The sequence below is a fragment of the Marmota flaviventris genome, chromosome 5 (assembly GCF_047511675.1).
Source record: "Marmota flaviventris isolate mMarFla1 chromosome 5, mMarFla1.hap1, whole genome shotgun sequence".
Classification (NCBI taxonomy): Eukaryota; Metazoa; Chordata; class Mammalia; order Rodentia; family Sciuridae; genus Marmota; species Marmota flaviventris.
The window spans coordinates 6,986,392-7,003,051 of NC_092502.1; the positions used below are offsets into that span (position 1 = coordinate 6,986,392).

At 43.0% G+C, this 16,660-nt stretch overlaps 1 pseudogene; it reads right to left on the minus strand.

The window, feature by feature from the left end:
* Positions 1–15,160: 15,160 nt before the first annotated feature.
* LOC139705889 (poly(rC)-binding protein 2 pseudogene) lies at positions 15,161–16,256 on the minus strand (annotated as a pseudogene).
* Between the last annotated feature and the right edge of the window lie 404 nt (positions 16,257–16,660).

The window sequence follows — 16,660 nt, forward strand, 5'->3', positions numbered from 1 at the left end:
TCCTCTCCACTCAGATGAAGATCTCCTGGTGCCGTCTCCTGGGTTACTACTCCACAGTGCTGCACCACTTTGCTCCTCTCAGGGGTGAGCCTCCTCTGTCCCCTGCTTGTGCATTCAGAGTCCTCATGCAGCTCCCCTGGATCCACCTTATATACCTAAGTTGACAAGGACTTTCTCCTTCTGGGGGAAAATATTCATATCATTACAAAATACATAGTGGATATTTAGAGGAAATGGTCGTGAGGTGTTCTGGTTTAGTGGAGAGAGAAGATATGAACAAAACAGGTGCATGGTTAATCAGAGGTTAGTCTAGGTTTAGAGTTCATTGGAATTAGTTGTATTATTTTTTTCATGCTAATTTTCTGCGAATTTGAAATGATGTATGAATAAAGAGTTAAATAACAGGCTCTTTATAAAAAAGCAAATTTCTACTTTCTGCTTGGGGGCAGTGTGACATAGTACCTAGGTGACCATTCTCTTATCATTGTGTCTAATCTTTATTGAGACAGTGCAGCTGTTTCTCCACATTCCTTGGGGAACGTTCTCAAGGTCCAATCATGAAGGCATCCAGTGGATGATGCTGTCTGAGATCATTAGGATCGAGTTGTGTGATGAAGAATCAAGACCACGTGGATGACCACGGGGGGAATGCCAGTCCTGGGTGGAAGGAGGGTTTGGGGCAGGCTCCCTACCTGAGGTGCATCTGAGGTGGCTCTTAAAACACGGAGCTTAAAACATGGTTTGGATGTGAGGTATCCCCAAAGCTCCTGTGTCAATGCAGGGGTATTCAGGAGGGAAATGACTGGGCTATGGGTGGTGTAACTCTGTCAGTCCATCTTACTGTGAATGGACTGACTGGGAGTTAAGTGTAGGCAAGTGGGGTTTCGCTGGAGGAGGTGGTCACTGCAGATGAGCTCTGAAAGGGTGCATCTTCCCTTTGGTTTAAATAATAGACCACTTAGGCTCATGGCAAAATGTCTGCAGAACAGATGCTCAGTGCCAGGAGCTGAAGTCACTGTTGCTTGTCAGAGACCCTGTGTGGTAGAATTGGAATGTTAATCAGGACATATAAGAGGATAGCTAATGCAGCCACAGGCGTAATCAGTATCTAATCAACTATGCAGATTTGTGTCTTGCCCATAGAGACCAAGGTGGGTGCCCATTTGTCTCCGGGACATTTGCCAAGTCCCTTAGGTTTTGGCATTGCAAGCTGCTCTCTCCTTCCTTAGCTCAGATTCATTTGTACTCACTCTCCCTTGACAGGAGAAGATGCAGCTGGACAGGAAAGTCCTGAGGACTCCCTGTGTCCTCCCAGATGTTACATACACTGTTCCTTCTCACACTTCCCACACCAAAGCAAGTTAGATGACTATTTCTAACATGGTGAGTGCAGAGCTTTGCAATATTCCCCTTTCGCCCTAAAATAGAACAGAGCCATCTCCTGAGGAGGCCTGGGACGTGGACAGAAGGTTGAGAGACCTGGTGAAGAAGCTTCCTGAAGTGGGAGGGGTGGATTCTATTTTCTTTGAGGAACCAGCTGGAGATCCTTTGGCAAAGCAGTTGTATAAAAGGTGTTTCTGGAGGAGGAACAACCACAGAAGTGATGCTCATGGTGCCGCGAGCTGACCACTGAAGTCGCAGACGTGCTTCCAGGATTTCTCCTGGAATGCGTCTGCTGCTCTTGTCCTCTGCTCCTGTTTCTCACTGTCCACTAGCCCTGTGGTCAGCACTGGGCAGTGTACTGTTGAGGAAGCTGGAGAGGGTGGTGTGGGAATAGCTGGCGCTGTCTTCAGCTGCTGCTTTGGCACTGTTTGTACCCTCTGGCCCTTGGTGTGGTCTCCTTCCTCCTCCTCCATGCACAGGCACCCTCTCGGACCTCTTGATCACACAGGCCATTACTACTAAGTTCCAAACACACACTAAAGTGAATAATGACTCCCTTCATTTAAAATTCTACTAAAATATAAAATTTGTTCCTGTAAGACCATAATGTTAGTTCACATGAATAACATGAAGTTCACCCCCTTAATTCTTAGTGAACAGGCCAAGAAGGAGAATGTCACCCAGACTCCAAAGAGTCTCTCAAGTTCCCTTTCAGTAAATGACATAACCAGAAGCAGCCTTCTGACATGGCTCTGAGTGGTGGACGTCAGGACACTTTCCCCCACTAACTTTTTCCCCCATCTGCTGCCTAAGCACATGCTTAGAGCCTGCCTGGCCTTCCATGGCCCTCTGCCTGCTCATGTCCCCTGTAGCTCCTTGGCTGAGCACCAGTGGGGCAATCAGCTCCTTGGATCTTGTCCAGCTAGTCTAGTTCTCAGCTGAGTGAAAGCATCCAGTGGATGATGCTGTCTGAGATCATTAGGATCCAGTTTTGTGATGAAGTTTTGTGATGAAGGCAAATGGGTTCAAGTCAGAGGCAGTTCATTAGGTGGAAGCGGCTAGACATTAGCTTTACAAAATGATTTTAATCTTTGTAATTTTTTTGTGGGCATTGATCTTGTGTGGCCTAATATGTACTACCATATTTTGCTGGGGATGGTCACAAGATGTACTTTACATAGAATTTTCAGTAGTGTCAACTGTGGGTTTATAATTCACTTTTGTCCATGCTGTCTTTTTGAATGTTTTTGAACTGTTGTTTTGATATTGTGTGGTTTTGTTGTTGTTTCTGTGTGTGTGTGTGTAAGCATACACATGATCCAATATGGCTTCCTGTCACTGCACAAATCAGAGTCCTGCTCTTCATATACAGCCAGACTCTAAAAAGCACAACCTACATCCTCTTACAAACAATTGTGAATCAATAGTAAAAGCTAACCTATAATATTGAGGAAAACATTGACCTCATAACACAATAATGATAATGCAGGAAATGATTATTATCAAATTCATTTGGCAAAATAACCAATCAATATTCTTCAATATCTTTGAAGGTATCAAAGTCCACAACTAAATGCAGCGTGGGATCCTGAATGAGATCTTGGGACAAGATGGGGCCTTTGTGGAAGAAACAGTGAGCCGTGACTCCCAGGTCCTGGCGGGCGTGGCCTGGTGGCTGCAGTGAGGGTGGGAGAGGCTGGGAGAGGACCAGCAGCTCTGCTCAGATGGCCAGCTTTGCTGCAGGTCTTCTCTGCATGTAGCACAAGGCGCATCTGAAGGCTTTGCAGCACTGGCTGCCACAGGGAGGGGTGACCGAGGGGAAACCCTGATGCTGTGATATTCTGCTTCTCTGGTGGCCCTTCCTGGCAGTTCCATGTCTGTGTCCCTGTAACGGTCCCTAGCTGTCAGATTTGGTGCTTGTGCTTCTGTGTGTTCCAGCACATTTCAAAGCATAGAAAGGGTTAAAGTCATTCATGACATAATTTTCCAGGGAGCTTGCTATTTCCTCCCTCGATTAAGAGATAATCATCTTCCTAAAAGCCCCATAACACATTCTGGCCCCCAAGGGACCTCAGCAGTCACTTTAAGGGAAGGCTGAACACTTTTTCTGGTGAACTGAGTCTCAGTTAAGCTGTACCAGGTTCAGCTTGTCCTGAGCCCTTCCCGCAAGCCCAGGATCTGGATCCAGAAAAGCCAGAACACAGTTCCCACCAGGGACACGGCATCTCTAGCATGAGGGACACAAACCTGAGGGTTCCAGAGCTTACTTTTCTGATATCATGCTTGAGAAAAACTTATTAACCCTTGGCAAAGTGTCATATTTCAAAGTTTTGAATATTCATATGATAGGAAAAATCACAAGTGATAATTAAATAAGTTAGGCAATAGAATATTGAGCACCTTGTAACAAACTACAAAAGTTTTTAAGAGATCTTAAATATACTGGTAGAATGGCAAATAAGGAAAAATAACATGAAGCATGGCAGGACAATTCTACAGAAAAAGCTGCATGTAAATATACTCAAAGAATTCCCCTGCTACACAGAAAAATATTCTTTCTTTGAGTTTTATGAAATGAAAGGATTCAAATTGACTAATGATATTGAAAGCAACAAAATTCTATTATGTTAATAAGTACAGAAATATGTTGAAAAAGGGAAAAAGAAGATTTTAGGCAGAGTAATATTTAGCAGAAAACTTTAAAAGCTCTATGCATTTGGTCAGCTGAGGGCCAGTAGGCAGAAGGGGAGGCAATAGAGACACAGCTTCCATCCCTGTGGATGCAAACCGGCTGTGGTGATGGTGGCAGTGGCAGAGAAATAAATGGGCCAGTGCCGGGTTTGCAGGGGCAGAGGAGACCAATGGCCCATGCTGCCTCAGGCCCGGGCAGCAATCTCCATAAAGGCAGAGCTGTCTGAAGGGTGCTTACTGTTGGGCCTACTGTCCACCTCCATTCTGTGTGGCCTTAAGAAAGGCATCACTAACTACCACACCCCCCACAGGACATGGCAAGGAATCCAACTGGATCTTACATGCCTGGCTATCTTAGTCTTCTAACCTAGAGAAAGCAGTTTAAATGCTGGTGACACATCCCCAAGAGATAGGACAGGTCACCAACACCTGAATTGCAAGGACCTGAGCTTTCTGCTAACCACACTGATTGGTTAAGGATAAAGCAGAGCCAGTTTTTGCTGTAGGTGAAGTCCAAACTTTCCCTCCCCTCCAGGACTACACCCACACAGTTGCAGACCTCCCTATGGTAAGGTCCTGGCATCTCCCAGTTCCACACTCTGAGAGCAGAGGCTGGTGGGCCTGGGAGCCTGAACACATTGAGGCTTATTCCCAAATGCACACAGATATAAAGCAATTGTGAGCCATGGACACATTAATCAGTCCAAGAAGTATCTTATAAATTGGATGCTTCTAGGTACCCCAGTGAGTTTGGGTGGAGACCATGGCAGTGATAAGGTAATAAATGAGCTATTCCATTAGGATCAGGGTCACAGCTATGGAGGGGGGCAAAGACATGGTTCAGGGGTCTTAGAAAAGCTGAGTGCTATATAGCTGGTAGTACAAGTTGAGACCACCACTAAGACTATTGCCAGCAGTGTGAGCACATATCTGCTATCTTTAGATGGTTGCTGGATTCTTTCAAAAAGTCTAATTCTGGATCATCACCAACAGGCACAGCTGCCCAATGGTGAGTGTATTTACAGCAGGGAAACCACACCAACTTCCACCCCATTAAGTGCAAAGGTACATAGTATACCACACAGGTATACCAGTGCAAAAAAGGAGATGTTAGATGACATGCTGGAACTCACTCCTTACCCAAGGTAAGAGGAAAGAGAGACCAGAACTTACCTGGTCTGTGGATGGGTCACCAGAGGAATGGCTCTGAATTGGATGGTGCTAGTGGTCTTCTACTGCCACCATGTGATTGAGTTTGAGAAGTGCATGGAGTAGTCCCCCTGTGTGTACCAAAGCCAGACAGGAAAGTAAGTCATCCTGGGCAGCTTGGCCAGGCCCTCAGCAATTTGGGATTATTATTATTATTATTTAGAGAATTTTAATTATACATAGCAGTTGGTTTCATTTTGACAAAATTACACATGCAAGAAATTTGGTTTCAGTTCCCATTCCTTCCCCTCCCCACCTCTTCTCCTCTGCTCTACTGATTTCCTTTGGCTCTTTTACTTTCTTGTTTTTTACTGGTATTTTCTGAATATGCATAAAGATGAAATTCCACGTGGTGTGTTTACATATGCATGTAACATGGTTTTATGAAATGCATTCTGTATCCTCCCCTTTCCAATCTCCCTCTGGTCTCCTCCTACTCCAATGATCTTCCCTACATTTTATATTTGATCCTCCGCCATCTTCATTTATTTAATTTGCACTAGCTTCCACATATGAAAGAAATGATTGACAGACCCGCAGACACAAGCCAGAGCCCAGCCCCAGGCCTAGAACTATACAAAATCAAAAGTAGACAGAAGCAAGGTACAGAGGCAGAATGACCGAATGTCCAAGCTTCCAGATTTATTTAAATCAATAAGTTATATTAGGTCCCTGGCATCAGTAGTACATTATTGTTCATTGTGTCATTAGGCTGGTTATAGAGTTAGCAAAATTATGCAGCTTATTCCTTGGTTACACACTATAGTTGCAAGGTGCAATGTTAGAAGCTCTGTAAAGCTCTCAAGAAAGTCAAATGTTTAAAGTTACGGTTATGTGGACAGGTTCAGGTGCAGAGGAGCTTGGTGAAATTTTGTGGTTGTCTAACAAGTGAGTTTCTTTATTCCAAAGAGCTGTGGACCTGAGATCAAGGTCAAAGCTGATAAGGCTCTAATACAGAGCCTCCTCATGCAGGGCAAATTGCAACAGCAGGCAGGCATTCTGTGATTTGCATAGAAGTGTTCCTAGCAGCGAGACATTCTGTGCCTCTGCACAGTAACTTCCTACCACCAAGCATGCCAAAATCATGAAGCAATCAGAGACTTCAGAATCCTTACATAGAACTATCTCTGCCACTCAGAAGCCCAAGCCCATTACTTCTGCCAACCTGCTGACCCATGCCAGAGCCCATGCCCAGGCTAAGGACCATCCCGGCCACTCACAGGGGATCCCAGACCCAATCAGGCACAGTACCATCCCTGCTGACATGTGTGAGAGCCCAGGCCCAGGACTGCCTCTGCACAGAGCAGAGGACCATGCTGGGGCTCCTCATTTACCAATGCATTGCTCCCCCAGCCTGCCTCCATCTTGGAACACTGCAGCCATTGCTATAGCCCTCCCCAAGTTGTAACCTCCACCTTTGGACAACAGACAGAGATTGGAGGCAGCTGCCTCCTGAAGCACAGCAGGCCAAGTGCTGTATCTCAGAACAGGCAGCCCAAAGCCATTGTATGGCCCCCCATTTTATCTCCATCTCTGAAAGTGGATGAATCCATCTTGGGACATCCCTATTGCTATACTGAGTTACCTCCACTACTGCCACCACCACCTTTACCTGCAGTAGTATCCATCTTGGAACACAAGCTCAACACCAAGGTGAGGGAGAGGTAATCTTCAGGGACACTACAAGATTATAGGGTAGAAACTGCAATACGTCAGATCCACATTATGAGAAAGGAAAATAGAGAGACAACATGAAAAAAGAAGGGAAGAAGTTGCCCCAAAGAAACCAAGATATTGCAATAATAGAAACAACAGCACAATTGATGAAATGTCATAGAAGGAGTTCAGAATGAACATAATTAAAATGATCTGTGAATTAAAGAATGATATAAGAGAGCAAATATAGGAAAAAATTGACCACTCCATCAAAGAGATAAGAGAGCAAATACAGGTAGCAAAAGATTACTTCAAGAAGGAGATAGAGATTCTGAAAAAAAAAAAAAAAACAGAAATCCTTGAAATGAAGTAAACAATAAAACAAATAAACAACTCAATAGAAAGTATCACCAACAGACAGAACATCAGTTATAATGAAGACAAAATATACAATTTTGAAAATAAGTTGAGCACACAGTAAATATTCTAAGAAATCATTAATAGAACTTCCAAGAATTATGGGATATCATCAAAAGACCAAATCTAAGATTTATTGGGATAGAGGAAGGCACAGAAATTTAAATCAAAGAAGTATTCAATCTCTTTAGTTAAATAATATCAAAAAAATTCCCAGATATGAAGAATAAATTGGAAAATCAAATACCAGAAGCTTACTGGACACCAAATGTACAAAATAACAACATATTTACACCAAAACACATTATAATGAAAATTCCTAGCATACAGATTAAGGATAGAATCATAAAGGTCACAAGAGAGAGGAATCCGAATACATATAAGGGGAGACAAATTTGAATCTCTACAGATTTGTCAACCCAGACTCTCAAAGCCAGGAGATTCTGGAGCAATATATAGCAAGCTCTTAATGAAAATGGATGCCAACAAAGAGTGTTACATCTAGCAAAATTAAGCTTCAGATTTGATGACAAAATGAAAACCTTTCATGATAAATAAGTTAAAAGAACTTGTAGGGAGAAAGCCTGAACTAGAGAACATTCTTGGCAAAATATCCCAGGAGGAGATTAAAACAACAATGAACAGTGAGCAAAGGGAGGAACTACACTAAAGGAAAGGCCAATCAAAGGAGAAACCAAGTCAAGGTAAAAACCAAAAATAAACCAAAATGTCCAGGAATACAATTTATATTTCAATAATAACCTGAATGTGAATGGCCTAAACTCATCAATTAAAAGACATAGACTGACAGATTGGAATAAAAAAAAAAATTAAAAAGGCCCAACAATATGCTGCCTTCAAGAGGCTCATCTCACAGGAAAAGACATCCACAGACTGAAGGTGAAAGGTTAGGAAAAAACATATTACTCACATGGACCATGTAAACAAGCAGGTCCTCATGTCAGATAAAGTAGACTTCAAACCAAAGCTAGTGAAAAGGGATAAAGAAGGATATTTCATGTTGCTTAAGGAATTTATACACCAAGAAGACATAACATTCACAAATATGCCACAAACAATTGGACATCTATGTATATCAAATAAACTCTTCTCAACTACAATTAAATAGACCACAACACAATACTACTGGGTGACTTTAACACACCTCTCTCATCACTAGAAAGATCTTCCAAACAACAACCAAACAAAGACACTATAGAACTCAATAAAATAATCAATCATTTGGACTTAACAGATATATATATATAGAATATCCCATCCATCAACAAGCAAATATACTTTTTTTCTCAGCAGCACATGGATCCTTCTCCAAATAGACCATATGTTATGCCACAAACCAGGTTTTAGTAAATACAAAAACTAGAGATACTATCCTGCATTCTATCTGAACAAAATGAAGTAAAATTAGAAATCAAAGATAAAATAAAAAATATAGGCTACTCCAACACCTGGAGACTAAATAATATGTTATCAAATGACTCGAGGATAACAGAAGACATCAGGGAGGAGATTAAAAAAAAAAATTCTTACAGATAGGTGAGAACTCCAATGTAACATATAAAAATCTCTGGGACACTATGAAGGTAATACAAAGAGGAAAATTTCATAACATTAAGTTCATTCATTATAAGAATAAAAAAATCAACAAATAAACTACCTGACATTACAACCTAAAGCCCTAGAAAAAGAAGAACAAACACCAAAACTAAAAGACAGAAAATAATTAATATCAGGGTGGAAATCAATAATATTGGAACAAAAGAAACAATTCAAAGAATTGACAAGACTGGTTTTGTGAAAAAAAAAATAAAACAAATAAAATTGATACATCATTAGTCACCCTAAAAAAGAGGAGAGAGAAAACTCAAATTAGTAAAATTTGTGATGAAAAAGGAAACATCATGACAGACACTATTGAAATACAGAAGACAATTAGAAAAAAAAAAAATTTTGATGGACACCCTGCTAAGTGAAATAAGGCAGCACAGAGAGCCATGCTGTCTGGTCTCACTCACAGGGTGAGCTACAAGGTGATTTTACAGAAAGTACACGAGTAGTCACCAGAGGGAGGAAGAGAGGGGAGGGAGGACAGGGTGGGCCTGAGGGAGGAGGCTGGGTATTAGGTACAAGAATACCTCAGGAGGGCCAGCAGTACTGCCCTCCAGCACAGGAGGTGACAGGGGTGCACAGCATGTCCCTGTGTATTTCATAATGAAGATGGGAGCAGTCCACAGACACCAAGAAATGATAAATGTTAACAGATGGAAGAGCTAATGCCCTGATCTGATGATGACACACTGGAACAGGTGTGCAACTGGCTCACTGCTCCTCATCAACATGTGCAACTTAAATGTGAATCAACACTAAAGAGGGAAATGTTTCCTTTGTAGGAAACAATCAGAGTGAAATGGCACCCCGAGGAACTGTAGAAAATACTTATGCATTGTGCATCTGGAGAGGTGTTGACACCTGGAAAAAATAAAGAAAAAGTGGCTGACAAAGCTCAAGCCATCTTCATGACACAAACATACCTGGAAATAATGAAAATCCCTAATAGGCCACAGCTCTAAAACACTGAGCTTAACATGATAGTCAAGGATGAAGGACAAAGGGCTCCCTCCATCATGATAAAACCAAGTCAAGGATGCCTGCTGTCACCACTTCCAGACAACACAGCAAGAGGAGTGCTACCAGCCACTCCAGGAAGAAAATCCCTGTGTTCCAGACTCCAGCCAACTCACATAGCCCCAGACAGTGGGTCAAAATCACTGACTTCACCATTCAGATACAGGTGGGTGCAGGCGACTCACACTCAGACTCATCCACAGAGACAGCATCCACAGGCCCCAAGTAGGAGGAGACAGCGACACAGTGACCACAGACACGATGTGCATTTGACTTTTATTTCTAGCTTCCCGCTCCCTAGAGTCTCTACTGCAAAATAACAGGGGCATTTGATGGTGTTTCTTCACTGCTGCTCCTACCAGAAAGCCTGCTCACAGGGGGAGATCAGAACCTGAGAAGTCATGGGGCTCCAGTACACCCATACATACACAGAGGCTTCACACAAACCTCCTCACAGGGCCATGACTGCTCAACTTTCACACGCTGAAATGATCAACCCTATCTCCTGTGTCACAGGAGTGGCTCCTGGACCCCAAGCCATTTCCCAAAGTTGGGGTGACCCAAATGGGTTCACAATGTAGGTCTCAATGAAATGCTTTACATTAAAGTTTACAGCAGCAGGACAAATGATTTTCAAAAGCTGGAAGCAAGCAATAGGAAGATGTGTGCCCAAGGTCAGGAGTGAAAAGTAATAGATGAAACTTGAATAATATCAATTAATAATCAAAAATCAACTTCTCTATATATGAAATGAAATACTGAAATGCAATTAAGAGAAAAGTTTATTTACAATTGAACACAAGGAAAAAAGTGAAGAATAATAAAGAACAAGAATATATAATACATAATATATATGCTTAATATATATATATATATATATATATATATATATATATAAATATATAAGACAGCAGCCTGAGTGTTATGGTTTGGATGTGAGGTGTCCCTCAAAGCTCAAACTAGAGACAATGAAGAAGATTTTAAGGAGAAATGATTGTGAAATAGCTTTAACCTAATTGGTGACTTAATCTCTGATAGGATTAACTGGGTGGTAACTGGAGACAGCTGGGGTGTGGCTGGAAGAAGCGGTTTATTGGGGATGTGGCTATGGGGGATATACTGTATCTGGCACGTGGAGTCTCTCGCTCTACTTTCTGATCACCATGTGATCTGTTTCCCTGTGCCACAGTTTTCCACCATGATGTTCTGCCTCATCTGGAGCCCCAAGAAGTGGAACCAGCCTCCTGTGCACTAACACCTCTAAAACCATTAGCCTTCAAATAAACTTTTTCTCTACTACAATTGTTCTTGTTTGGTCCTTTATTCACAGTGGCAAAAAAGCTGACTGAAACACTGAGTGCCCAGTGTGGGTGTCTGGTCTCAGATTCCAGAAACAACAGAGGAAAGACTTACCTGTGAATTACTGCATTTGCACATCACAGTGGACATAGTGTGATCTGAGGTCTAAAAAAGCCTCTCACAGCTTTGCCTAATCAGATGACAATGGGTGTAGAAAATTAGGGGGAATTGCTTAAACATGTTTTAAAGAAAAAAACCTGCACCTGGCTGCAGGTTTATATAAAAAAAGATGTGAAGTGTAACAGAAAAAAATCAATAAAAACTAATCTCTGAAATTAGGGTATTCAGGCCATGCGTGAGGGCACATGGCTCCAATCCTAGTGATTTGGGAGGCTGATGTTGGAGTATCAAAAGTTCAAAGCTAGTTTTAGAACTTAGTTAGACCCTATGAAATTTAGTATGAACATGTCTCTAAAAATTGTTTAAAAAGCTGGGAATGTGGCTTAGTGTTTAAGCACGACTATGTTCAATCCCTGGAAAGAAAGAAAGAGAGAAATAGAGAAAGAGAGAGAGAGAGAGAGAGGAAGGGAGGGAAGGAAGGAGGGAGGGAGGGAGGAAGAAAGAAATGAAGTATACAAGTGGTAATAGAGCATGGCTCAAATCCCAAAGGATTCCTCATACCCAGACCCTCCAGCTGCTCCCTTGAGATTCTACACCCCACACATCAGACTGCCCTCTAAAAGGAGCTGCCCCGGGGCCCCAAATTGTCTGCACCCTGCAAGAAACAAGGCAGTGAAGGACACACTTTCACAGCCACAGGAATGGACAGGAAAATGGCAGAGGACAGAGGACCCTCTGAAGAGCCAAGTGGAATTTCAACACAAACTTATGACATTATCTGTGCCTGCGGAAGATAAATGAAGAGAGGCACAAAGTATTTTACCAGTGGAATTCCAGGTGGCTGATCTCTGCTTTCATCACATGGCAAATTAAAAAAAAGAAAACATCTTTGAAGCTGTGCCCACATGAATGTAGTGTGAGGAGCAAAGAGTTGATGATGCTGTGCGCTGGATGGCAAGGTAGAGTCTGGAAATGTGAGGAGAGGGCTGATATATTAAGGATCCACTGATGACCCAGGCATGGGCTACTTTGGGGAAAGCAGGGTGACTCCTGGGCAGAAGAGGAACACAGACCCCCAAACCAGCATCTTCTACCCAGGAGCCCCACACCTGAAGCAGGATCCCATGAGACCTACTGCCTTTACTTCACACTGAGAACCTAGGGCTGGGGTCCAGCTGGGCAGAGAGGGTTCTGCCAAAGTGGCTGCCAGACCTGGATCAACCCACACCATGGACTGAAGGAAGCAAGGGCTGAAATGAAGCAGCATCTGACTCAGGTACTCTTGGCTGACTATAGAGCTGACAGTGGGAGGCCAGAGGCCAGCCACAGCTGGTTCACCACTTCTAACAAGCCTACCTTCCCACCTGACCAGACCTGCCCCACACACTCACCATTTTCTGCATTCTGGGGAGTCCAGAATTCCTTCCTGTGGACCTCATAGCACCTGCAGGTCACAGAGAGACAAATGTGAGCCAAAGCCACTTGGGCCTCACACAGCAGAGAAGACACAGTCCTGGATATGGATTCTGAGCTCCACAGGGTGAGAGAGACAGGCCTCTGACTGGCCAGGGCTCCACAAGACCCCTCTCTCACCCCAGCCCAAATATACACACTCTGGGGCCCTGACTGACAGGAGATGCATCATGCTCCTGGGTACGTAGGCCAGGAAGACAAGGTATTGGCAAAAGCCCTTTTCAGGCAGGACTTCCTCCCAGCAAGGGGACCTGCCCCACCAGGGGGACATTTCCACTCATGCAGAGCTGAGCCTGGCTTTCCACAGCAGGCCCTGTTGGCTAGGAAGCTCTTCTGGGCACAGAGTCCCAGGCATATGTGAGGAATTACAGCCTTGGTTCCAAGGCAGCCTGACCTGATCTCAGAGAAGGTGTGTGCTGCCTGGTCAGGCCTGACTGGGAAGGAGGGAGCCAGGCATAAATCACTTGGGAAGAGGCCAGGGCTTCATGGGCAAGGCCTGCTCACACTTTTACTCTGTCAACTAATTTTCAGACAGAAAAATATAAAGACAATCAGGAAGTACAAGTATTAAGTGCATAAAAACTAATTGCATGACAATAATAAAAAGAACTCAGTGAAAGCAAAAGAAAACACTTGAACCAGGTGAGGAGCCTGCCTCACTCACAGTTCAGAATGAATACCCACACACAGAGGGGTCAACACATTCCCATATTGATAGCCACACTCTGACTGCTGAAATGTGACCCCAGGAGAGCTCATTCCCTGTGTCCAGGAGGGGATACCTAAGGATTTATCTCTCAAAACCCACCATGCCCCCTGTCTTATAGGTTTTCTTAATGATAAGATAAAGGAAATCCAAAAGAAGAGAGTGATACACTCAAATCTATTAAAAATGAGGCTCCTTCATGAAACTGCAACAGGGTGCAAGATGACTGCTCTACCTCAGGGCAAATGCCTGCAGTATTTACAAAGGAAAATAAATTCACACAAAGGGAATATTAAATGGAAAAAGAAATGTCTTCACAAATGAATAAACATGAGAAAATTACTGAAAACCTTTCCAAGAACATTGAAATACACAGAAAATTGCTCATGCAAATGATATTCAGTAAAAAGAAATATATGGTGATATGAAATAAACCAGGATAGACAGGTGTAAGACATAAATGCACATATATGAATAGTCAGAGCTCATCCAGACATTGCACTGGAATTTTCTAGTAATTTGAATTCATCCATAATCTATAACCTGACAATGTTTTTCCAAAGTCTACAACATTTGAAGTGTGTGCACTTGGGGGCCAAAATTTTTAAAAGAATGACATTATCAAGATTAAAAAGTTAAACTGGAAAGAAGTGAGGTTCTTACAAAAGGAGAGATCTGGAAGACCCACAGCCTGAGACAGCAATAGGAGTCTAGCCAACTGAGGCAGAGAATCCACACAATACAAGTTATAGCACCACAGAGATAGAGCACTAATGATAACATTGAGTTACTCAAAACTCAAATAAGACAAAACCAAGTAAAATTCTGCTTCTTCACTTATGGTTAAGCTATAAGGAATGACAGAAAGAATTGGCACTGAGCTTATCTCCAGGCAGAGGTAGAGAAGAGCAGTGAGAGAGGGCAGCCAGCCCAGGGCTCACTGACCTTTATTTGGATGGGGACATATGGATGTTTAGATTCATACTAAACTGAGAATCTATAAAACAAATTATTTCAGTGGGACATAGTGAGTGTCTCATGCCTGTAATCCATAGTGGCTCAGGAGGCTAAGGCAGAAGGACTGAGACTTAAAAGCTAGCCCAGAAACTTAGAGATGCCCTAATTAACTTAAGGAGACCCTGTCTCTAAATAAAATATTAAAAACAACTGGGGATGTGTTGTAGTAGTTTAGTGCCCTTGGGTTCAGACCCCAGATTGGTCAAAGGGGAGTGAAAGGAATGGAGGGGACCTGGAAATAGGAAAGGCAGTGGAAGATGGGTAGCATTACCCTAGATACATGTATGGTTGCACAAATGGTTTGACTGTACTTCGTGCACAACCAGGGAAATGAAAATGTATGCTCCATTTGTGTACAATAAATTGAAATGCATTCTGCTGTCATATATAACTAATTAGAACAAATAATATTAAACAACCATGAGTGGATAATAAAGTGTGTAGAATCTTAAGATTTACAAACTATGTAAAACCTGGAATCACTGTTCAGAAACTAAACAGATGGATCATGAGTGGCAGTGAGCAGATGAAAGGGATAAGAGATCAATCTGCATTGTTCCAATGACTCCCCATGCCACCTCTCTCTGAGGAAAGGCTGAGCTTGATGAGATTCTGAGCCAGGATACTGCTGGCAGCAGATTCAGTGATGGTGAGCTGCTATCAGTAGATCTTCCACTGGGCTCACAATATTCACCTGTGCTCCAGACATCTGAAGGATCTCATTTGTTTTGGTGCCTTGACACCTGATTTTGCAGCCATTCAAGTTGTTTGGGACACTGAGTTTATGAGTAGCCTGACCAGGTGCATGCAAACCTGCTGGACAGCCTTTCACATCTGAAGAGCTGGAATCAATGTTGTTTAATCCCGTGTGATCATTGTGTCCCAGGACAATGAGAGTGTTGCATTGCCAATTGGTGCAACTTGGTCAAGGCTAGCTATGGAATGGCAGACTGTCCTTGAATGGCACAGGTCTCTAGAGGGGTTTCTCTATATCAGGATTGAGGCACATGGATGAGGTGATGTGGGAAAAGTGTGCACTGTTGCTGCTTGTGCTGTACCTGCCCTGGATCCCTGAAAAGAGGACTGCAGAAGATGGCATCTTGGGCAGTATAGCATGAGCAACCCAGTGGGGGGACTCTAACATGACTATGCACATCTGTTTGACACACTCAGTGATGGATTGAGAAATGCCTGCAATAGCAAAGGCCCACCCAGCTGCATTAGGGAGAATGTCCTTGTCACCTGGGATTGAGCCCCTGTGCTCTGTCAAATCTCCTTCATCTCATAAACATGTTTTCTAATGAGGGAGCCACACTGACTAGCAGGGACCACCAGGCTCATAGTGACTGGTGTCTACTGGCAGGTGTGCTATGGTTCACAGAGTTGCTGATGTTCTCTTCCAGTTTGTCAATGATTATAACAAAGCTCTGAAGTTGGCATTAGTGGGTCCAGCCAATGTGTCCATTCTCCCAGCACAATTCCCTCTACAACATTCATATGTGCAGCACTCTCCTCCCACATCTTAACTGATTCTCCTCTCAGAAAGATACTGCCATCTTCTTTATATGCATAAGTAGCTGAATGTTGTGACATTTAATCCTCCTTTAATCCCACTGGTGTCCATGTTGAACAAAGTTATAGGAATTGGACTTTGAGTGTTCAAGACTTTGGTCACTAGTCGGGGTAAAAGCCAAAATCTGCAGCTGTGAGGCCACTGAAGGAAAAAAAAAAAAAAAATTGGGCAAAAAGAAGGAGGGGCTGGGGATGAAGAATAAAGGAGCACAAAGGAGAAGGGGGGTCGAGAAGGAAGAAGGGATGGGGAAGGAAGGAGCCAGGATTAGGAAAAAGATGGAGAAATAGGAAGGCAGGAAGAAAAAAGGGAGTGCAGAAAAAGGAAGGGAGTAGAGGAAGAGGGGTGGAGGAGGATGAAGGAGAAAAGAAAGCAGTGTACAAAAAAGAAGGGAGAGAAGGAAGGGGTGGAGGGATAAAGAAAGAAGAAGGAGGATGAGGGATGAAGGAAGAGAAAGGGGGTGGAAGAAAAAG